Genomic DNA, 25,849 nt, shown 5'->3' with positions numbered 1-25,849 from the left:
CTATTTCAATTAATCAAGTCTTAACAAGTTTGATTGCTTAACATGTTGGAAACACTTAATCATGTAAATAACAATTTCATTTAATATATATATAAACATGGAAAAGTTCGGGTCACTACATATCCTCAGCATCCCATCTAGAAGGAGTGAGAATAACCTCTCTGCCAGGAACAGTAGGAGTGTCAGCTGTAGCTGGAGCACTACCAATAGTCTCAGTGGGAACAAATGGACCATCTGTGGCAATACCAGGCATGAGTGGGTCAATAGACTCAAGGTGAAGCATGAATCTTGCCTTCCAAGTTTCATACTCATCTTCATCAAATTTGGGTGGTCTATTGGATGAGCCATTTTCAATGTAAGCTGTATTTGAATATGCAGCCATGAGAGAATTCAGATCCAAAATATTAATTATCAAGACTGAAGCTCTGATACCAGTTGTTGGTGAAACGACCCATTCATATCACTATAAACGCAGTACGTTATTCATTGGTCCCATAGCGAGGTATTTGACCTCTATATGATATGTTTTAGAAATTATTGCATTCATTTCATAAAAAGCACACCATTATTATACATAATGCATGTTTTATACAAGTGGGCGATTATTTAAGAAATAATCCCCATAATACATCGGTTTCAAAATACTACACACGTGACATAAAAGTTGAATATAATACATGACGAAGGTTTTATTGAATGCAACACTTCATTTAAACAAAAACATGAGACTCCATGCGCAGCTTGCTCAGATAATGCAACAGCGAAAGACTTTCTTAAGGACCTGCGAATAAACATGCTTAAACAGTCAACACAAAGGATGGTGAGATATATAGGTTTAGCATCGATATAAATATAGACCACAAGATTTCATAGTTATAAATATATGTACACTCGCAAGTGTATAAAAGTATTCTATAAGTTGTTGAGCGCTTCGGTAACCATACTTAACCATTAATGTGGCATATTCCCTTTATTATGAAATCTCCCTACACTGTACCAAGTGTAGTAAAAACGAAGTACTATGCAACCGTTTACGATACTAGATCGACTAGCCCGGTTGGGGTTGTCAAACCCGATAGATCTATCAATAGGATTCGCGCTTACATGTTCTTACAACATGTAAATATTAGTTACCAAGCTATTATGGAAGATATGCAATGTGGTACAACTCAACGTAGAATATATTTTAAGTACTTGTGTCCATGGCGTAAAACATAAAATGCATGTATTCTCATCCCAAAATATTTTTAGAGTTTAAAAATGGGACTATATACTCACAGTAGTAAAAGTATATTAATAATAAGTTTTCAACTTATTAAAAATATGACCGTCGTCCTTGGATTCACGAACCTATAACAATAATAACGATTCAGATAATAATACGACATATGAATAAAATAAAGCAAGTTCATAGAATAATTATATATTAATTTTTAACATTTTATGTTAGTAGTCCATTGTTAGTAGTCCTTAGTAGTCCAAAATAGTCCGAAAAGTCCAACAGTCCAATAATCGGTATATATATATATATAATCTTAGAATTACCCCCACGACGTATTGTATACGTATTATCTTTGCATCAACCCAGAGACGTATTGTATACATATTGTCTTAGAATTAACGAAGACCTATTGTGTACGTATTGTCTTAGGATTTATCAAAATGTATTGTATACTTATTGTGTTGGGACGTACCAAGAATATTATTATACATATATATACAATCACAGAATTAACCAAGATTATAATATTTTGTTATACTACTAATAACATGTCCAAATATATATAGGATATAGTAAAAGTTAACAAGGATATGGTTAATATAGTTTTTATAATATAAATTTCGTCCATACAATGTTAATTTTAGCAGATTTTGTTTTGCTCGCCAAATATTCATTACAACTCCGTTTAAAGTGAATCAAATTGATATGGATTCACTAAGAAGTAAATTTTACAAAACTAATTAGAAAAGTTTATCCCAAGTAGTAAGTTTTAGAGCTTTACCCTCTTTTTATGTCGGTGGACAGATTTGGAAAAATCCCGGCATCTACCCAATATATGATTTTTGATAAAATACTTCCACTTTGTCTAAAATCATGAAAAAAAATACTGGAAGTCTTATTTACATATATTAACATATTTCCAAAGTCTTAGCCTCGAACTCAAAGTCTAAGATATGTTTTTAATTCCCAACCCAAAACAGCCCGCTTTTTACCGAATGGAGATTAAAGGATATATGTTAAGTTTCAAGGTGTTCTTCATATGTACAAGTTATAAGTTCTTATATTAACTTAATATAATATCATAATACATATAAATAAGTGTTATTAGAGTTAAGTTAGAAAGATTAGATTAGTTTTTCAAACAAGCTTGGTGTTCACCAAAACAAGTACTAGTTTTTACAAGTTTTATAAGTATAATAAGATAGCAACTATGCAAGGAATTGAACAAGGATTTTGAGAAGTATTTTACCTTGATTATGAAGAGGAAAGTTGCTGAGATTAAAGTATGATATGAGAGAATTCAAGTGTTTGTTTTTAGTTTAAGAAAATGTGGAGTAAAAATGAGTTAAAATGGTCCTTATTTATAAGCTTATAATTTTGGCTTTTAGTGAAAATATCTAAGATAAGTTAAATTGTATTAATTCATGCATGACATATTAAATTTATTAGGTCATGAATGACATATTACACAAATAATTGCAGATTTCTAATGGTATATACCAATAGTAAATAATTCTAGAAGCTGTGTATAACACGGGTAAAAATACCGTATGAATGCGAGTAGAAATCTTTGAGAAAATTGAATGGAAATACGAGTATAGCTATCCTTTATATGTATTGGTATATTATAACGTGTATTCAATACTTGTAAGGATGTATTTACACTCGTAATACATTATATGTAAATACATTTTAACATAAGTTAATTACGTCGTTTAAATAGTAATATATATATTGTTTGAAAACTCTTTAAATTAGTAGTATGAAAATATATATATAATACTTTGCTAATATACTTAATGAGATATTTAATTATCATATTTTCAAGTTAAATATATATAAATCCATATATATACACAATAATTAAACAATTAAACAATTAAATCAAGTTATGACGTTCGTGAATCGTCGGAATAAAAGGGTGACCAAAAGCTTGTGTAAAACTCTTTCCGAAGGTTCAAGATTTATTAAAATTCATTGCTTATCAAGTCAAAATTATATAAAGGTTAAGTTTAAATTTGGTCGGAAATTTCCGGGTCGTCACAGTACCTACCCGTTAAAGAAATTTCGTCCCGAAATTTGATCGAGGTCGTCATGGCTAACAATAAGAATGTTATTACGACGAATATAAGTTGATTCATAGGGTTTTATCATGATTGAGAAATATGGATAAAATAATTCGATTACTCGAAACGTATGAGTGAAGCTATCGTAAAAGAGTGAAATGAGAAAATAGGGATTCGTATTATCTTTTAACGTCATCACGGTTGATTTCCAGATTAAATAAAATCTTTGTAATCTATATAAGATTTGATTCTTCGGCGATTAAGGAAATTATGATCCTCTTCGATTTAATGCAATAATCTGTCTTGATTTCTCTGTCGGATATTTTACTATAAATCAACCTCCTACGTTTCCTTATTTCTACATCTCCAATCTTTTATACTTTCTTCCTTTCTTCGTACTTCTAAAACATTCGTCAATATGCTCCATCCAGTTTTAATTCTTGATATATTCTTGACTATCACATCTGTCATTCTTCTTTTTCATCATCCACCGTAGGAATCCATTATTTCTACTATGCTCTTGGGTTTATAGTGTTCTTACTTTTCCCGTATCTTTATATTGCTATACGCATCGATATACACGGTTTGTAATTTTTGCGTTGTCTTCGTGCTTATATTTTCATTATATTTTGGAGTTTCATGCTTCTGTCTTCTTTTCCCGACTTCAAGTCAAGCGAATAATGGTCTAGAATTCATAGATATGAAATTCGGAATGAACATAGCTAATGCTCTAAGAGAGAAATTGTAATAGCACAATTTGACTTGTGAAATTACCAGAATCCAAAGGAAAATATAGAACTATCAATAGAATATGTTCTTGATATGTTTAGAGATTAGATTGAATGTAAGAGTCATGTAACATGGCACATGATGACGTTATGGTCTGTGAATCATTACGTTCCATTTAGAAACTCAGCATGACTTAATGTAATATAATCACGTTGATCAAGTGTCTTTATATTATACTAACTCATGCTTCAGTTCCTAACACTACTTCAAAACATTCATATTTTAAACTCGAAGGTTGCAAAATTTAGAAATTAAAATAGTTTCTTTTATGATGTAACATAGATAGCGCGAAAAGATGAATTATTTTAGATAAGAATAGTTATGAAAATATCTTCAGAAATATGGAGGATATTTATAATGAAAGATACGATGATATCTTAGAATATCTAATATCAGAGGATGATAAAGAATATTGTCCACAAGGGTTTAGAGTAAGGAGCAAGGTATTCGCTAAAGACTTCAGCAGATACTGAATCATTTGAATTCTTTGAAGGCAGATTTAGTCCTTTTGATTTGTCCACAGCCTCCTTCAGGGTTTGCTCAATCCGTTTTCCAGTTCCAAACCTTCTCTTTTTCTATGCTTTGCTAACACAATATTCTTTATCATCAACTTTTGACTGTTACGGTTGTCTACAGTTTTTGCTGCTTCATTCATCTTTTTTCAAAACTTCATAGTACTGATTCGTAGGCTGAAGTGCTATTCCGGATTTCAGAATTATAATTCCAGGAAATAACGTTATATGTATATGCAAAAATGATGTTAGAATCAAGAATAATTATTGATACTTCCTGGGGTTTGGTATGACAATTATTGTTACAAGATGTAGATGGGTACATGACAAGGTTTTATAGTGATATTTCAGAGAGATTTAAGTCAAAGAGCAATAAAGTTTCTGGTAAGCTTAATACTAACGTGGTGGAATATAAAAGGTTCCCTGGTAACGATGGCGAAAAGACAACGTATATATCAAGGTTATAATAAGGCTACTCTGGATGAAAAGTCGAAGTTGTATTTTTGGAGCTGTGACAAAATTCGCTATTTTGAAAAGGGATTGTAAAGTTATTTTGGGTAATAATAATGCTAAAGGATCTGACACGGATATGTGTTGAACCTTTGCTTAGGTTCAAGTGTCCTCTGAATGCATATCTATATGCATATATTCTTTGTATGTATCGTGTGATTGGTTCATTCTCTCGATTGTTCCTTAGTTGAGATGTTTTCAAGAATTTTGAAGGGTTTAGACGCAGGTTGTCATCGTCAATATCCGTATAATGAATTCATCGTGAATCTTGAATGATATGAATATCTTTATGAGTTCTATGAATGAAAGTGATGTTCTAGTATAGTTTGAATTTAAAGTATGATTTTTAAGGATGTAGGAATCTAAGAGTGATGTCATCTGTTTAATCTTGACTTGGATTCTTATCTATCAAAACCAGAATATCTAATTGAATTGGTATGGAAAATGGTTGTCTTGAATTTTGTGAAATGATGTATATTGCTATGAAAGGAGAGAGTATAATTAACGATTGTCGAAACATCATTGAAAATGTACAGTGTAACATATTAATGTGAACTTAAGTATTTCTCGGGTATTACCTACCCGTTAAAATAAAATTTCACAAGTAATACTTTGTACAAAAGAATTTTTATTACAGTCTTTATGAAAATATATGTATGTATATTTTCTTCAGATGTAATATGGATTTAATGAGTTAATATTATATTAATCTCATTTGGTTTACGGTTGGAACTAGAAATGAATAATCCCTAAAACTTTAGAGATTACATAATCGCCGCGGAATATTTCATCAACGTAAATGAAATAATGAATTAATACTTCATCACTCATTATTGTTGGTATCCCTCAATGCCTGCGGTGCGTATGATGTTGATGCTCGTAATATGGCTTGCGATGTTGAGGCTTGTGATGTTGTTGGTAATGCTGGTGCTGGTGCTGGTAGTGGTTTGATGAGAGTATAGATGATGAGAATTTGTTTTGTTTTGTATTGTGAAAGAAGATGTTTAAAGTTTCTTGAATAAAAAGAGAGGTCAAGAGCTTTATAAAGGAAATGAAATGATGTAGGATGCACTTGCTAATGAAGTTTTGCTTTTCATGACAGTAATTTATTTTTTTTTACTAAATAATTCACCATGCAAGATACGGAGTAAAGGTTGGATAGCCTCAATAATATTAGTAATATTATACTCGTTGCGGCATATCCTGGAAAGGAGAGAGAAAATGGTGTTACGAACGGGTTCACCGGTAAGTGCCTCATGTTCTTCACCAAGAGGGCAATGTGTTGTATGGAAGGGATCACCTTCTTCTTGTCTCCAATGATTAAGTAGACTACGAACCCATCCCCAATTCATCCAAAATAGATGATGGATAATTGGTTGATCCATTCCAGTCACACTGCTTTCGGAGCTCGAGTGAAATTCCATATCGGAATTCGAGGGACTTGAACTAGTGGAGAGTTCCATTTTGTACGATTGAATAAAGGATTTTTCGATATGAAATGATTTCCGGCTATCGGATGATATTCTAATTACATAGAATATCTATATATATAGAGCAAAAGATTTCATAGATTATGGAGGAATTTACGGAATATGTTAGGCAAAGTTTACAGTAACAGATACGCTAAGATATGAATTAGCATATACGCTAAAACATGAACTTTGTCTATACACTATTTATACAATCAATGCAGTAAGATGTGTCTAGACTAAGAATAATAAGCATGTAATTTTCTAAGGGTGATATGCAGATGATTTCTGACTAGAAATGATAAGCAAAACTTTTGACATGCAGTTAAGGTCGAAGTCCAGACTCACTAATGCATCTTAATAACTATCCGTTAGACACACTAATGCAAGACATGGTTCGCTAAGACCACCACTCTGATACCAACTGAAACGACCCATTCATATCACTATAAATGCAGTACGTTATTCATTGGTCCCATAGCGAGGTATTTGACCTCTATATGATACGTTTTAGAAATTATTGCATTCGTTTCATAAAAAGCACACCATTATTATACATAATGCATGTTTTAAACAAGTGAGCGATTATTTAAGAAATAATCCCCATAATACATCGGTTTCCAAATACTACACAAGTGACATAAAAGTTGAATATAATACATGACGAAGGTTTTATTGAATGCACCACTTCATTTAAACAAAAACATGAGACTCCATGCGCAGCTTGCTCAGATAATGAAACAGCAGATGGCTTTCTTAAGGACCTGAGAATAAAAATGCTTAAACAGTCAACACAAAGGTTGGTGAGATATATAGGTTTAGCATCGATATAAATATAGACCACAAGATTTCATAGTTATAAATATATGTACACTCGCAAGTGTATAAAAGTATTCTATAAGTTGTTGAGCGCTTCGGTAACCATACTTAACCATTAATGTGGCATATTCCCTTTATTATGAAATCTCCCTACACTGTACCAAGTGTAGTAAAAATGAAGTACTATGCAACCGTTTACGATACTAGAGCGACTAGCCCAGTTGGGGTTGTCAAACCCGATAGATCTATCAATAGGATTCGCGCTTATATGTTCTTACAACATGTAAATATTAGTTACCAAGCTATTAGGGAAGATATGCAATGTGGTACAACTCAACGTAGAATATATTTTAAGTACTTGTGTCCATGGCGTAAAACATAAAATGCATGTATTCTCATCCCAAAATATTTTTAGAGTTTAAAAATGGGACTATATACTCACAGTAGTAAAAGTATATTAATAATAAGTTTTCAACTTATTAAAAATATGACCGTTGTCCTTGGATTCACGAACCTATAACAATAATAACGATTCAGATAATAATACGACATATGAATAAAATAAAGCAAGTTCATAGAATACTTATATAATAAATTTTAACATTTTATGTTAGTAGTCCATTGTTAGTAGTCCTTAGTAGTCCAAAATAGTCCGAAAAGTCCAACAGTTCAATAATCGGTATATATATATATATATATATATATATATATATATATATATATATATATATATATAATCTTAGAATTACCCCACGACATATTGTATACGTATTGTCTTTGCATCAACCCAGAGACGTATAGTATACGTATTGTCTAAGAATTAACTAATACGTATTGTGTACGTATTGTCTTAGGATTTATCAAAACGTATTGTATACTTATTGTGTTGGGATGTACCAAGAATATTATTATACATATATACAATCACAGAATTAACCAAGATTATAATATTTTGTTATACTGCTGATAACATGTCCAAATATATATAGGATATAGAAAAATTTAACAAGGATATGGTTAATATAGTTTTTATAATATAAATTTCGTCCATACAACGTTAATTTTAGCAGATTTTGTTTTGCTCGCCAAATATTCATTACAACTTCGTTTAAAGTGAATCAAATTGTTATGGATTCATTAAGAAGTAAATTTTACAAAACCAATTCGAAAAGTTTATCCCAAGTAGTAAGTTTTAGAGCTTTACCCCCTTTTTGTGTCGGTGGACAGATTTGGAAAAATCCCGGCATCTACCCAATATATGATTTTTGATAAAATACTTCCACTTTGTCTAAAATCATGAAAAAAATACTGGAAGTCTTATTTACATATATTAACATATTTCCAAAGTTTTACCCTCGAACTCAAAGTCTAAGATAGGTTTTTAATTCCCAACCCAAAACAGCCCGCTTTTTACCGAATGGAGATTAAAGGATATATGTTAAGTTTCAAAGTGTTCTTCATATGTACAAGTTATACGTTCTTATATTAACTTAATATAACATCATAATACATATAAATAAGTGTTATTAGAGTTAAGTTAGAAAGATTAGATTAGTTTTTCAAACATGCTTGGTGTTCACCAAAACAAGTTCTAGTTTTTACAAGTTTTATAAGTATATTAAGATAGCAACTATACAAGGAATTGAACAAGGATTTTGAGAAGTATTTTACCTTGATTATGAAGAGGAAAGTTGCTGAGATTAAATTATGATATGAGAGAATTCAAGTGTGTGTATTTAGTTTAAGAGAATGTGGAGTAAAAATGAGTTAAAATGGTCCTTATTTATAAGCTTATAATTTTGGATTTTAGTGAAAATATCTAAGATAAGTTAAATTGTATTAAGTCATGCATGACATATTAAATTGATTAGGTCATGGATGACATATTACACAAATAATTGCAGATTTCTATTGGTATATACCAATAGTAAATACCATTTATATGCGAGTAGAATTCTTTGAGGAAATTGAACGAAAATACGAGTATAGCTATCATTTATATGTATGGGTATATTATAAAGTGTATTCAATACTTGTAAGGATGTATTTACACTCGTAATACATTATATGTAAATACATTTTAACATAAGTTAATTACGTCGTTTAAATAGTAATATATATATATATATTGTTTGAAAACTCTTTAAATTAGTAGTATGAAAATATATATATAATACTTTGTTAATATACTTAATGAGATATTTAATTATCATATTTTCAAGTTAAATATATATAAATCCATATATATACACAATAATTAAACAATTAAATCAAGTTATGACGCTCGTGAATCGTCGGAATAAAATGGTGACCAAAAGCTTGTGTAAAACTCTTTCTGGAGGTTCAAGATTTATTAAAATTCATTGCTTATCAAGTCGGAATTATATAAAGATTAAGTTTAAATTTGGTCGGAAATTTCCGGGTCGTCACAGTTGGTCCCTTGATAACAACAGGAATATTGTAGAGGGGGGTGAATACAATTTTTTTTAATTAACTTAACAGTTAAACACGATTAGTATTCAAACATGTAAATTAAATAGAGTCACAGATAATTTTCAACAGTTATTCTTTATTGATTGAATCACAAAGAATCACAACTATCCTTAGCGGAATGATAGTTGGTTGATACAGATTACCTAGAATATAGCTAAGAGGTAAACTAAAAGCTATTACACGTTTTTGACTCTAAATAAATAAACCCACACCACTAGTTGTTACAATAGTGGATACAACAATTTATAGTAGTCCTATTAACCGTGTAATGGTTCTATTGTCCACTGGTACATAGGATGTCTGTACTTGTGGGGACAACTGCATCAGAGAGCATGCTCTCCTCTTTCCTCTTTGGTAGCTATATGCAGGAACACCCCAATTAAGTTTGGTACCACTATTTGATTAAACAAATAGAATGTTGTGTTCCCTAGGTGTTGATAAAGTATAACCCATGTCTGCACATGCGTTAAACTTCTGCATTCCCACGTGGTCTTGTAAGGTCACTTGTCAGCCGCCGACGCGTGTCCTTTTCTGTTCAACTTTGTCTTTGACTTCTGTTGAATAGTACAATTGATGTAGACCACTCGGGAAACTACTATGCTTATAATGGAGCATAGCTGTCTTGTGTAGTAAGCTGCATTCCAGCTGTGCTGGTTCTTCTTTGCTGAGACACTTGATATTCTTGAACTGCTGAGTACACATCCTGTACTGATTGAAGAACACTGTCTACCTTGTGCTGGTAGACTGAGCAGCAAACTAAACACTCGACACAGCAATATTTACTGTCTATACATAAACAAACTTGTGCTGGCTGCACATAACATTTTAGTGCAAATAAATTACAGTTTTGTCATAATTAAATCCTTAATTATTTTGGGGACTCAACAGTATCATTGCACTAATTAGTATAAGATTATGCGACACCTTTGCATGCTAATTATCGTAGTTGCGTGATGTTATGCGAGGTGTATATGAAATAGTATTAATTTAAATACGAAATACGATGAAATATTACACAAGTTTTAATTATTTATTTACAAAATGGATATACCTAAACCTTACTACAACACTATAGGCAGTGTACCTAATCGTAGAGTAGTATAGTTTTTAGTAAGTCCGTTTCGTTCCACAGGGAGACGGTTACACTATATTTTTATATAATTACATTTGTACAAAAATATATAAATATATATATATATATATATATATATATATATATATATATATATATATATATATATATATATATATATATATATATATAATAATATATAAAAGGGGGATTTACCGTTTAATGACCGGTTTGTCGATTTTATATTTTAAGCGAAGCGTAAAGTAAATTTAATTAACAAAATAAAATAAATAACAAAAAATATAAATGACGAATAATTAAAGGTGCGATGAAATATAAAATAAAATAATTATGCTTATTTAAACTTCCGTAATCATGATGTTTGATGTGTTGATTTTAGTTTTATGCCCATGGGTTAATTGTCCTTTGTCCTGGATTATTTAATATGTCCGTCTGGTTTTTGTCCATAACAGTCCATCAGTCATAAATATAAAGTGCGAGTTTCCTCGTCAAATTATCCTTATACCCGAAGTCAAATATTCCAACTAATTGGGGACTTAAACTGTAACAAGGTTTTAATACTTTGTTTAATAATTACACCAGGTTATCGACTGCGTGTAACCCAAGGTTTTAATACTTTGTTATCAATTATGCCAAGTGTCCTTGTACATAATTTCACCCCTGTTTTAATAATTCCAGTGACTATTAATCCATTCCCGTGTCCGGTTAAATGAACTATTATTCGTACATATAAATTCCCCGCTCATCGTGTCCGATCGAGTGTATATGGTTATTTATAGGGACGTCCAATTGTAAATCTTTATATTAAAATTAACAAACTATCATTTAGTTAAACAAATATAAAGCCCATTAATAGCCCATAGTCTAATTTCCACAAGTGTCGTTCTTTTGTCCAAACCCCAATTATGGTACAAAGCCCAATTACCCCGTCTTTAATATTTAGTCCAACATCATGATTACTTTGGTTCAAATAAGCATAATAATAACTTAAGTACGAGACATTAATTTAAAAAGGACAACATAACTTATATTGAGTATTTATCGCGTAGTGTTACACGGACAGAATTTCGACTTCAAAAACCCGTAAAATAACCTTTACATAACCCGAACTAATCTAATATAAAACTACCCTATACTATATATATATTATATATATATTTATTTATTATATCTTACAGAGTATTATTATTATTGTGTAAAAATATCGACAGAATGCTCGAGCTTTTATAGGCCATTTCTGAATTTTGCAGCTCCGCGAGTCGCGGCATTTTAAGCCTTCAAACTCCGCGAGTCGTGGAGTTTGATTTTCCAGCTCACATCATTTTGGATCTTTGCTTGTCGACGTTATTAAATAATAATATAATATATATATAATTTTTAAGAATTATTTATATATTATATTTTATTTATGTGCATAGTTGACTTGTAATTTTTGCAACGTTGCGTCGCGCATTGAGAGTTGACTCATAGTCATGATACTATTTGGGTGATAGTTGATCGTCTAACTAAATCAGCTCACTTCCTACCAATAAAGGAGACAGACTGTATCGAGAAATTAGCACGTCTATATTTGAAGGAAGTAGTTTCCAGGCATGGTGTACCCATCTCTATCATATCTGATCGCGACACCCGATTCACATCACATTTGTGGCAGTCATTACAAAAAGCATTGGGAACTCGATTAGATATGAGCACCGCTTATCACCCACAGACAGATGGTCAAAGTGAAAGAACAATACAAACATTGGAAGACATGTTACGGGCATGCGTGATTGACTTTGGAACCAGTTGGGATCGACACTTACCGTTGGCAGAATTTTCATACAATAACAGCTATCATACGAGCATCAACGCAGCGCCATTTGAAGCACTTTACGGTAGAAAGTGCAGATCTCCTATCTGTTGGAGTGAAGTAGGAGAAATACAACTTACTGGACCAGAAATTATTCATGAAACCACCGACAAGATCATTCAAATACAACAGCGATTGAAAACGGTCATGAGTCGCCAAAAGAGTTATGCTGATGTAAGAAGAAAACCGCTAGAATTTCAAGTGGGTGACAAAGTCATGTTGAAAGTGTCACCCTGGAAAGGCGTTGTACGATTCGGTAAACGAGGAAAGCTAAGTCCTAGGTACGTAGGACCCTTTGAAATCACCGAAAGAATTGGAGCAGTTGCTTATCGATTAAAGCTACCGCAAGAACTTAGTAGTGTTCACGACACATTTCACGTGTCAAATTTGAAGAAATGTTTAGCTGAAGAGGATGTCGTAATTCCTCTTGATGAAATACGAATCAATGATAAACTCCATTTTGTCGAAGAACCTGTTGAAATCATGGACCGTGAGGTCAAACAATTAAAACAAAGCAAAATACCGATAGTTAGAGTTCGTTGGAATGCAAGACGAGGACCCGAGTTTACTTGGGAACATGAAGATCAAATGATGCAAAAGTATCCACATTTGTTCACTGATATCGCTCATGAAACAGGTACTACTCAAAATTTCAGGACGAAATTTTCTTTAACGGGGAGGTACTGTGATGACCCGAAATTTTTTTGACTTATTTAAACCAATTCTCTATACGATTTATTATTTTAACATGTTAAACAAAGTCTGTTAGATTGAGTCTCAAAATTTTAGAACTGTTTCATATATACAATTACCTTTGATTACTCTCGACGATTCATGAACAATTATATGTATGTATGTATATATATATATATATATATATATATATATATATATATATATATATATGTACAAGTAAAAACGAATTTTCTACAGTAAACACTATTTGCTACAGTAAAACACTATTTGCTACAGTGAAACCGTATTTTGCTACAGTGCAACACTATTTGATGTCGACGAACTAGCAAACAAAAACGGAAAAGGCGGCCATGCGATCGCATGGCAAAAACACTGAAAACTCATGCGATCGCATGAGCAACAGTAAATCAAAAAGTACTATAAAAGGTCAGTTTTGCTCGATGAATATTTTCATAATCAATCTCTGTAATCAAATTTTATTTTAAAATTATAATTATAATTATAATTTAAGTTTAATAATAATAAAGTATATTCGAGGGTATTTTAATTCGGGTTTCAAACCGCTTTAAGCTAAGGAAATATTAGGTATTGTTCGGGGTATTATTCTTGAATCCAAGGCCAACCATACAGTCATCTACCATCATTACGTCTACGTAATTTGCCTACAATATTGAGTCTCAATATTGAACCGTGAGTTTATAGTCTCCCTTTTTAAATACTTTAAATATTTTTGGGCTGAGAATACATGCAATTTATTTTAAACGCAATAAGACACAAGTACATACTAAATTCTACACTGAGTTAAACCGAAAATCCCTTAGCTTTGGTAATTAGTAGCTGCTAGTACATAGGATATGGACTGGTGGGCGCGAATAATTGTATATGGATCCATAGGGCTTGACATCCCCGTCCGAGCTAGAGCGCTAGCCTTTTAACGGACGTATGTTATTTGAGTTTAAGACACGTTGGTTTGCGTGTATTAAAACGAATGGGGTAATTATCACTATAGCGTTAAGTTTAGTTACCAGGGTGCTCTGTTACGTAGAATCTATTGATAAACTTTTGATGAAATCTTGTGGTCTATCTTTATATATGTTTATGACTCGAGCAATTAAACCTATAACTCACCAACATTCGTGTTGACTTTTTAGCATGTTTTATTCTCAGGTCCTTAGACTGCTTCCGCTGTGATGTGCTTTTTGCCTGCATGGAGTCTCTCATGCTTTGTACAAAGTTTATTGCATTCAAAATAAAACTGCGTTGTGTAATAAATAATTGGACTGTGAAGTCAACCTGTAAATTAAAGACTTATGTATTTTGGGGTTTTGCTTATACCAAAGCACTCGCCCACATGTTTATAACTTTCTATGTTTAGAAAGTCACTTATTTTAATGAATGCAATATTTTATCAAAACGTATCATATAGAGGTCAAAACCTCACTGTGGAATCAATGATTAACGTGCCGCGTCAATAGCGATTTTGACGGGTCGTTACACGAATTTTCGAACGTCCTTGCGTACTATTTTATATCGTGTACTTTGCATTTTGTAACTTGTACTCTTGTAATGTTTAGACGTTTCTCATCATTAAATTGAACCACTTGGATTGTATCTTGTACATTTGAGCTTTTTGGACGTTTTTGTCTTCAAATCTTCGTTTTCGCCTTTTGTCTTCGCACTTATTTATTTAAACGAATATTACTTGAAAATAGAACAATTGCAACTGAAAACTTTACATATCGGAAGGATATTGCTACTAAATATCTGTTCATTTAGAGCACTATCAAATATCCCCACACTTGAACGTTGCTTGTCCTCAAGCAATACATAACTTGAAATAATATAATACATCACACGAATCACTTCTTTATTCTTCTCACTTTGTACATCAGTGATTTTGATATGGCGGTATGAACAATGGTAGTAACGATGTGGTTTATAGTCCCACATGACTATGAAAATTTAGATCCTTAAGGAAATTGGATTTTTATGTAAACATTTGATCTTTTGAAAATTTATTCTAGCTTTTACCCTAGATAAGTTTTCCGGAATAACCCTTCACCGGTGTTTGCAAAATGTTTTTGTGGGTTTTGTGGGTTTCGGATTTGAAAATTTTGGCTCAAAACTTATGGTTTTGTGTCACCCACTTTCTAACCTTGTATTAGGAAAGCAACACGTCCAGTATACTTGCTCCGTATATTACCTTTCAGTAAACTACCGTTCGGTTGTAAAGGAAAGCGTTGAACAAGCAACTGTTAAGGCAATGTCCCCTGACATGCTTTTAATTATGGTCTATAACGTGTCGGACGCAATTACTATCCTTTGTAGGAGCAATAGTAAAGCTCACCCTTATAATTTTTCGGTCTGGCACAAGGTCCTATCTTCGACCATGCTATGCAACCACCGTTCTTACGGTTGACACCCGATTTGGTTCAGGTGACCTAATGAATTCCAGGTGAATTCCTAGGATTTTACGTTCAATGGTAATGAACGCATTGAAAATAGGTTTTCAGAAAACAAATCGGTTTGTAATTTTGATCAAAATATTTTCTCGTTCAAGCTCGAGTTTAGATATCATCGAATTCCATGAGTTTGTAATTCTCAATCTTTAAGGTCAATCTCAAGGATTGAGTAATATCAGGCTTAAAAGCTGATTTTTAATCTTTAAGGAGATTATCCTTTCTGGGGGTCTGATTCATTAGTCTTATCAAGCTAATTTGCATGGCGCCCTCCCCATTTTACGAGATAAATCCTCTCATGGTTAGGATAAGTCTGACCACTTGGCGACCCTGTTTGATGCTGAGGTCCGTGGATTTCCTGCTGATTTTAGTGATGACTTTTCTAGATTTTTCGTCAACCTACAGCTGGTCTGGACGACAACTTCCTGACCTAAATCAAGAAGCGCGTGTCTTTTTTGGAAGACTTTACTTCCTTTTAATGATGGAATTGATTCATCGTGTAGATCCATCTCTTCTTTCAAATATATTACAGTAAATCGGGTAAAACTGATTAAAATCGTCCAAAACAAAAGTACCTGCAATAACTTTACAGAAACATGTGATAGATAGTTTTTAATTGAATAACTTGGTACATTCTCCCCACACTTACTTTCTTTCTTTGCCTTTTTATTCTCCTTTATTCCATTTTAAATGAATTCAATCGTTTTAGGGTGTTTCTCAATTTATGTCCTTTCCGAGGTAACGATAATTTCGGTATTAACACCTAATTTTCATCGTTCATAAATATGTATAAACATGATTTTGGATTCATTTATTTAAAAATTTTTAAAATTTTCACAAAATTTGGAAAATAAACTAAGTGCAAACCCGAGAGAATTTATAACCTTTCCCCACACTTGAGATCATGCAATGCCCTCATTTGCATGAAATCAGACTATAATTATAAATTCACGAGGGTGATAAGTGTAGAAAAGTGATTAAAAATACCCAGTTTGTAATTACAAAGCTCGTCGAATGATAGATGTCGCACCTCATCGTTCATTCCTTCTTGCTTTATCACACATGTTTTTCTTCAAAAACGGTTGCTTTTCTGGACTGTTTGCTAATTTTTGAAAATGCGTCTTTTACCCTAATAGTGCATTTTTATTAACTAGTTATGCACTAACCCGAACCCCTAATTTAATGTTAAGTGGGGTTAGACTTCTCCACACTTAGCTGACGACATGTGAAGTCTGTAGAATAAGTTCCACGAATTAGAATAGTGAGCCAGTTATTTACATCCCGGGTGGTGTATAATATATCAATGGGTTTAAAGTTTAGAATCTCCCGATCATCACTACTTAATTCTTTTTTAAGTGTAGCTTTTAGTAAATGGATATGTCTCTTTTCTGGTTCTTGGTCAAATGGATCGATATACATCGACATACATATTATAGGGCGGACAATTCCTAATATTTCCTTCCGTTCATTCTCGGGATCAAAGGTTTCACCTCTATTACCCAATTGGGTGAAATTCGAGGTGTCATTATCTATTACAGCTCGTAGTTCATTTCCGGTGGATGACTCGTCTATTGATAATATTGGGTTGGAAGGTTGTGGAATGGTGAATTTCGGGATCAAAGCAAATTCTTCTTCATTAATGGTACTTATTGGTCTCACCATTTTGGTCTCGGGGGTAAAATTTTCAACGTTATCGTTTTCCCAAGAGTACCAATTTATCACCCTTACTTCTTCTTCATTCATTGATGGATCGATGATTTTGTCGGTAGAGGCTAATGTGTCGATATGTTGTGAAATTGGTAAAACTGAATAAAAAGTATCATCGGGATAGTTGGTGATTTCGGAGCTCTCGAATTCATCAAAATTCGATGATATAAAATTTTCTTGCACAATACTCCTCAGATCAACAGGTGTGTAATCTGATAGGGTTTCAGCTTGCCGATTTACAAACTCTCTCATTTGTTCATTTTGAGCATCAAGTTCTTCGAGTTTGATTTTTGAAGGATTTTCTTGTGCCCGAGAGACATAATAAATTAATGTGGCTTACATGTTGTGATCCAAGTCGGGTCATACCCAATAACAAGCTATCAACACTTTATGTATTTGTTTTGACAATCGGATCATTAAAGCAAATACACGACACTTGAATTTTAGAAATTGGTTTTCTAAAATAAATGCTAGATATAATTATTTGGATAATTATAAGTTACTACATGTTGTATATTATTTATATAGGTTATAAATAATATAAAGTGTATGTAACATATGTGTGTTGCATTTTATTTTATAAAAGGCTTATAAAATAAAATACTTACAACTAAATGCATGTATGTTTTATAAATATGTAATAAAATATAAAATAAATGGAAGGGGTGGGGGGCCATTTTTTTGAAGGCTCCTAGGTGCCAACCACCCTTCCTTGATTACTCCATATAATTATGACTAATACACATGCATTGGTGCAACTTTTAACACACTCTTTGACTCTAGCATTTTGAAAATAATACTTGCAATTTCCTCTCCTTTCTCCTCCCCTTTTTGGCCGAAACTTTGGAGCTTCTTCAAGGGATTCTTGGTTGATTTTTGCAAGTAATTAAGTGTCTAAAATCCTAACCAAGTCTTGGGTGTTGATTATTGCTTGTGGGTATCAAAGATTTGAGGCTTCAAGTTAGAAGTTTTCTTCATCTACATCATCTTCTTCATCCTAGTTCTTCACCTCCATTTTGGAGTAGGTATAAACATCTAACTAGCTCTATTTACATTTAAGTGTATTTTCAAGACTAGATCTTTAATGGATTTCAAATTTAAAAGGGTTAAACTTTACATGCATAAACTTGAAATTGCTTCCGCTTTATATATACATATACACACGAATTTATATGTAACAAAATGGGTTTGTGACTTTGTTTATGTATTGAAATCCATCAATGGTATCTAGAGCCAAAGTCTTGTTAATATGCTTCTTGTTTTTGGCTAGTAAACTCACTTTCTTTACAATCTACCAACATGCATGAAAGTAGAATGTAAAAATATTGAGTTTTGGTGGGTGTATGGTGATGGCCGAAATATTTGGTCCCAAAAATGGGTTTGGGATTTCAAGTTTTGGCCATGTTTGATGTTATGTTGTTGTTCACAATCGAGCCTAGGCCATGTGTTTGTTTGGTTGATTGATTTGGTGATTATTCATGGGTGTAATATTCATTCATATGGCTTGTAATTATTTTGTAATTTTGGTTTGTAAAAGTTGTAATTAATCTTGTATTTTGTATGTAATTTGTTCTATTTTGGTTTGTAAAATAGAATAGGTTGTTATTTCATTTTCTAGAAAAATTGTATTAGGATATGATTTTGTAAAATGAAAGTGAAGATTCATGAAGAAGATTACAAGATGAAGTTTTGAAGATTACAAGATTAAGTGGGAGATTTTGGTAAAATCTCTTACTTTGGTTTAACCCCTTAGGTGACATTTGTTTATTGGCTAAACAAATGTCTACCAAAATGGCTCTTGATTGTGAACACTTTGCTATGCATGTTTGTGTATGTTTGTATGTTTGGTTGCTACAAGATCATCACATGATTACACTTGCATAATACATTATAAAATGGTTATAATAAAACATAACAAAATGACACTAATAATTGGTTATTAGACTTGAATAAAATGGTTTATTTAAAAAGGTAATGAAATGGTTAAAACTAGTAATTGGTTACTAAAAGGCACATGAAAATGGGTTTTTCATAAACATACTACACACCAAATGCATGTTGGTGTATAGCACTTTGTTTTCTAAACTAGAATGTAGAAAACCTAAAATCCCTTTACTAATACAAGATAAACAAGTTAAACGCCATCCTTTTGTGGAAACACTTAGACATATTAGGAATCTCATGATGGGATAAAGGTCACCTAACCGTCATGAGTGAACTAATATGAATAAAGTACACTTTGCATGCTTGTGGGATAAAGGTCACCTAACCACTTGTATGTTAAGTCTACATGTCTACACAAGTAGGACGACTTGATTTGGGAATCATGAACTTAGGGTCACCGAAGCATGAGGAACAAATAGGCGTTGATGGGATTAATATGCCATGCAAAAGGATTGCATGATCCCATAACTTAGAAGTTGCAAAAGGATTGCAATTGTCATTATGACTACCTAGCTAAATCAAATGACGGGATAAAGGTCACCTAACCGAAATTTGATTTACCGTTGGATTCTAATATTTAATAAAACAAATTAAAAGGGTATTGTTTATTAAATCCAAATCGATACTTAAAAGAACTTTGTTGAATTTTGTAGATGGCCGCTAATAACAACAACAACATGAACAACGCACCACTTAACTTTAACAACCTATCGTTACGGTCTCTCCTCGAGAAAGACAAACTCAACCATACAAATTTTATGGATTGGTTCCGCAATCTTCGGATTGTCCTCAAACAAGAGGATAAAATGTATGTGCTTGAGGACCCCATTCCCGACCAACCGGATGAGAGTGATGTGGAGGCAATGGCCTCTTACGATAAGTATTTCCACGACTCCCTTCAAGTCTCATGCTTAATGCTTGGGACTATGATACCCGAACTCCAAAAGGATTTCGAGCATCATAGCGCTTACGACATGATAACACAATTGAAGGAGATGTTTCTCCAACAAGCACGTGTTGAGCGTTTCGAAACGGTTCGGGCGCTTCATGCTTGTCGTATGGACGAATCCCAATCGGTTTCATCTTATGTACTTAAGATGAAAAGCCTTATCGATCGTGCTAACCGTCTCAACCTTAACATATCTAATGAGTTAGCCACCGATCTTATCCTTAACTCCCTATCAAAGAGGTTTGATCAATTTGTAATTAATTACAACATGAATGGGATGGATAAGAGCATAGGTGAGCTTCATGGTATGCTTAGGACGGCGGAAACAAGCATGGGTAAAAGAGCTTTACCCGTGTTAGCAATCGATCAAGGTGGGTCTAAAGGTAACACCTCTAAGCCAAAGGTGGCTAAGAGAAAAGGACCCGTCCATCAAGGCAAAGGGAAGGGGAAGATGGTTACCCCAACCATCAACAAGGCCAAGAAGCAAAAGGTAGCCGAGAAGGCAAACCCCAAGGAAGACCCATGTTTCGGTTGCGGTGAGATGGGTCATTGGAAACGAAACTGTCCGGTCTATCTTAAAGAGTTGAAGGACAAGAGGGATGCAGGGCAAACCTCAGGTAATATATATATGGTATATATAGAGCTTAGTATTACTTCTTCTAATACATGGGTATTAGACACGGGATGTGGAACTCATATTTGCAATTCTTTGCAGGGGTTCAAAAGAAGTGATCATAAAGCGGGAACATCAAGTCTCTATATGGGCAATGGTGCAAAGGTGCATGTTAAAGCTCAAGGAGAATTTGTTTTGAAGCTTCCAAGTGGATTGGAGCTTATTTTAGAAAATGTTTTGTATGCACCGGATTTATGTCGAAACATTATTTCTATTTCTCGCTTAAGACAATGTGGTTTCAATGTTAATTTTATTGATAATGATATCCAATTTTCTAAAGATGATATATTCTATTTCAAGGCTACGCCTTCAAATGGAATTTATGAATTGGTTCATGATGATGCATCATCTAATAGCTCAATATACCATACTAGCACCAAAAAACTCAAAAGGGATTTGAGTGATTCCTATTTATGGCATTGTCGCCTTGGACATATAAACAAGAACCGAATGCATACACTTCAAAGGAATGGACTTTTGAAATCAAATGAAATGGATTCGTTTGATGTATGTGAATCTTGTTTACAAGGCAAGATGACTAAAGCACCTTTCAAAGGCACTCATGAAAGGGCTAAAGATTTATTGGGTTTAATACATTCGGATGTATGTGGACCCTTTAAACCCATAACTAGGAATGGTGAAAGATACTTTGTTACTTTCATTGATGACTTTAGTCGTTTCGGATATGTCTATTTACTAAGACACAAGGACGAAACGTTTAAAGCATTCAAAGAATATCAAAACGAAGTACAAAATCAACTCAATAGGACAATCAAGGTACTTCGTACCGATAGAGGAGGTGAATACCTAAGCGATGCCTTCCAAGATCATCTTAGGAGTTGTGGGATCATCTCACAACTTACTCCACCCGGAACACCCCAACTTAATGGAGTATCCGAAAGGAGGAACCGAACCCTAATGGATATGGTTCGATCTATGATGGCTAGAAGCTCGTTACCTCTATCATTTTGGGGTTATTGTCTAAGATCCGCGGCTCGTATTTTAAATATGGCCCCAACCAAGAAAGTGGAACGAACTCCTCATGAGATGTGGTTTGGAAAACCTCCTTCTCTTTCATACTTGAAAGTATGGGGATGTGAAGCTTATCCTAAGCGTTATGTAGCAAATAAGCTACATGCTCGATCCACAAAGTGTATCTTCATAGGATATCCCAAAGATGACATGGGATATTACTTCTATGATCCATCCGAGCAAACGGTATTTGTAGCTCGGAAAGCGGAATTCCTTGAAACCAAGTTCCTTATGGAAGGTGATGGTGAAAGAAAAATAGATCTTGTAGAGGTACAAGATCAAGCCGATGATACACAATTGGTTGACACTAGCACTCAACATGAGGATGCTGAAAATGATCAAGTGGATGATCAAGGTACACAAGACGTTCGAAGATCTAGTAGGATTAGTAATCCTCCCAAGAGATATGGGTTTCTCGTGGATGGTTGCTATACGGTTGATTTGGATGAACCGACAAACTACAAAGATGCTTTATCAAGGATAGATAAAGATAAATGGCAGGAAGCCATGAACGCCGAGATGCAATCCATGTATGAAAACCAAGTTTGGGAACTTGTTGAGCAACCTCCTAGCTCTAAGCTAGTTGATTGCAAGTGGATTTTCAAGATGAAAACCGACATACATGGAAACTTGGATACATACAAAGCTAGACTTGTAGCAAAGGGTTTCACTCAAACTCAAGGGGTTGACTATGATGAGACCTTCTCGCCTGTGGCAATGCTAAAGTCTATTAGAATATTATTTGCCATCGCTGCTCATTATGATTACGAAATTTGGCAAATGGATGTCAAAACCGCTTTCCTAAATGGATATCTTGAGGAAGATGTCTATATGGCACAGCCCGAAGGTTTTGTCGATCCGAAAAATCCTAAAAAAGTATGCAAGTTAAAGAAATCAATCTATGGGTTGAAACAAGCATCGAGAATGTGGAATCATCGTTTTAATGAAGAGGCAAAGAAATTTGGCTTTATTAAAAATGGTGATGAAGCTTGTGTATACAAGAAGGCTAGTGGGAGCTCCATAATGTTCCTTGTGCTATATGTGGATGACGTATTATTATTTGGGAATGATATAACCACAATGCAAGAGGTCAAAACTTGGTTAAAAAGTTGCTTCTCCATTAAGGATCTTGGAGAAGCACAATATATATTGGGGATTGGAATCTATAGGAATAGATCCAAGAGATTGATAGGCTTAAGTCAAAGTACATACATTGATAAGGTCTTGAAAAGGTTCAAGATGGAAAACTCTAAGAAAGGTTTGGTACCTATTCAAAGAGGAACCGTTCTCAGTTCATCTCAGTGTCCTACCACGAAAGATGAACAAGAGAGAATGAAGAAAGTCCCATACGCATCTGCTATTGGGTCTATCATGTATGCAATGATATGTACTAGACCGGATGTGTCATGCGCTCTAAGCTTGACAAGTAGATACCAGAATAACCCAGGAAATAGTCATTGGACTGCGGTTAAATGTATATTGAAATACCTTAGAAGGACTAAGGATATGTTTCTAATATATGGGTCTGGTGAGGAGGAACTCGTTGTAAAAGGTTACGTGGACGCGAGTTTCCAAACTGATCGAGATGACTCTCGGTCACAATCCGGTTATGTATTCATGTTAAATGGTGGTGCGGTCTCTTGGAAGAGTGCGAAACAGGAAGTTGTTGCGTTATCCACTACAGAGTCGGAGTACATTGCCGCCTCATTGGCAGCTCAGGAAGCTGCATGGATGAAGAAATTCATCGACGACTTAGGAGTGGTCCCTTCCATTCAGGACCCTCTTGAGATCTTTTGTGACAACGAGGGTGCGATTGCTCAAATCAAGGAACCTCGTGCTCATCAAAAGACTCGTCACATTGAGCGGAGATTCAACTACATTAGGGATGAGGTTGAAAAGGGAAAGATATGTATTCACAAAGTTCACACAGATCAAAATGTTGCGGATCCACTCACGAAGCTTTTACATGGGCCAAAACATGAGGGACATGTTTGTGTATTAGGGCTTCGACATTCTAGTGATTGGAATTGATCTACTTTATGTATTGTAACGGAACGAATTAGTTCAAACTCATTAATATAATTATGGTATTAATTTAAATTATGAGTCATGTTCCAATTTAGCATATTTTATCCATGAATAAATTATTATTCTAAATTCCGTAGTTGATCACATTTGTGGGAACAAGTGTGAGGTCTAGACTATTATGAACTTGGATTGGTTAACATTCAAATGGTGAATGTAGGGCAAGGTTGCAACCAAGGTTCATAGATATTTGTGGGACACAAATATTGGAAGACCCGCTCTCAAGATTACTATATGGAACCTTTGTGGTTGATCACATGTAATCTTGAGTAAAGGAGAATATCATTATATCCTCTGACCTGAGACACATATTGGGTTCAGATATTCACCGAATATTGTGCCTTGATTCTTTCCTTCGCTATTCTGAAACATGGTAGTACATAAGGGAGGTTTCAGGTATGGTACGAAGTGTAATGTCTAGGACGTATGTAGTCAAGATGGAATTTGTCCCTCTTATTCGTTGAGAGTCAGATGTCTAAGGCCTGACAAAGTTAAATCTATAAGAGAGTGATCATTCTATGTCTCTTGGATTTAACATGACATCTAGGGCAAAAGGATATATTGAAAGATTCACCTAAATCATATTCGAAATGGAAACTCGAAAGGGATGATGTTATTGAATGGCACTAAGTCATAACATGTTGGGGGTGATGGACGGTCGTTAGGTGGTATCTGTCACTTGCATTAATTCCTTATGTTTCTCGTGCAAGTGGGAGATTGAAGGATTTTCTTGTGCCCGAGAGACATAATAAATTAATGTGGCTTACATGTTGTGATCCAAGTCGGGTCATACCCAATAACAAGCTATCAACACTTTATGTATTTGTTTTGACAATCGGATCATTAAAGCAAATACACGACACTTGAATTTTAGAAATTGGTTTTCTAAAATAAATGCTAGATATAATTATTTGGATAATTATAAGTTACTACATGTTGTATATTATTTATATAGGTTATAAATAATATAAAGTGTATGTAACATATGTGTGTTGCATTTTATTTTATAAAAGGCTTATAAAATAAAATACTTACAACTAAATGCATGTATGTTTTATAAATATGTAATAAAATATAAAATAAATGGAAGGGGTGGGGGGCCATTTTTTTGAAGGCTCCTAGGTGCCAACCACCCTTCCTTGATTACTCCATATAATTATGACTAATACACATGCATTGGTGCAACTTTTAACACACTCTTTGACTCTAGCATTTTGAAAATAATACTTGCAATTTCCTCTCCTTTCTCCTCCCCTTTTTGGCCGAAACTTTGGAGCTTCTTCAAGGGATTCTTGGTTGATTTTTGCAAGTAATTAAGTGTCTAAAATCCTAACCAAGTCTTGGGTGTTGATTATTGCTTGTGGGTATCAAAGATTTGAGGCTTCAAGTTAGAAGTTTTCTTCATCTACATCATCTTCTTCATCCTAGTTCTTCACCTCCATTTTGGAGTAGGTATAAACATCTAACTAGCTCTATTTA

This window comes from Rutidosis leptorrhynchoides, chromosome 2 (assembly GCF_046630445.1).
Source record: "Rutidosis leptorrhynchoides isolate AG116_Rl617_1_P2 chromosome 2, CSIRO_AGI_Rlap_v1, whole genome shotgun sequence".
Taxonomy (NCBI): domain Eukaryota; kingdom Viridiplantae; phylum Streptophyta; class Magnoliopsida; order Asterales; family Asteraceae; genus Rutidosis; species Rutidosis leptorrhynchoides.
Note: the sequence above shows the minus strand (reverse complement) of the source record.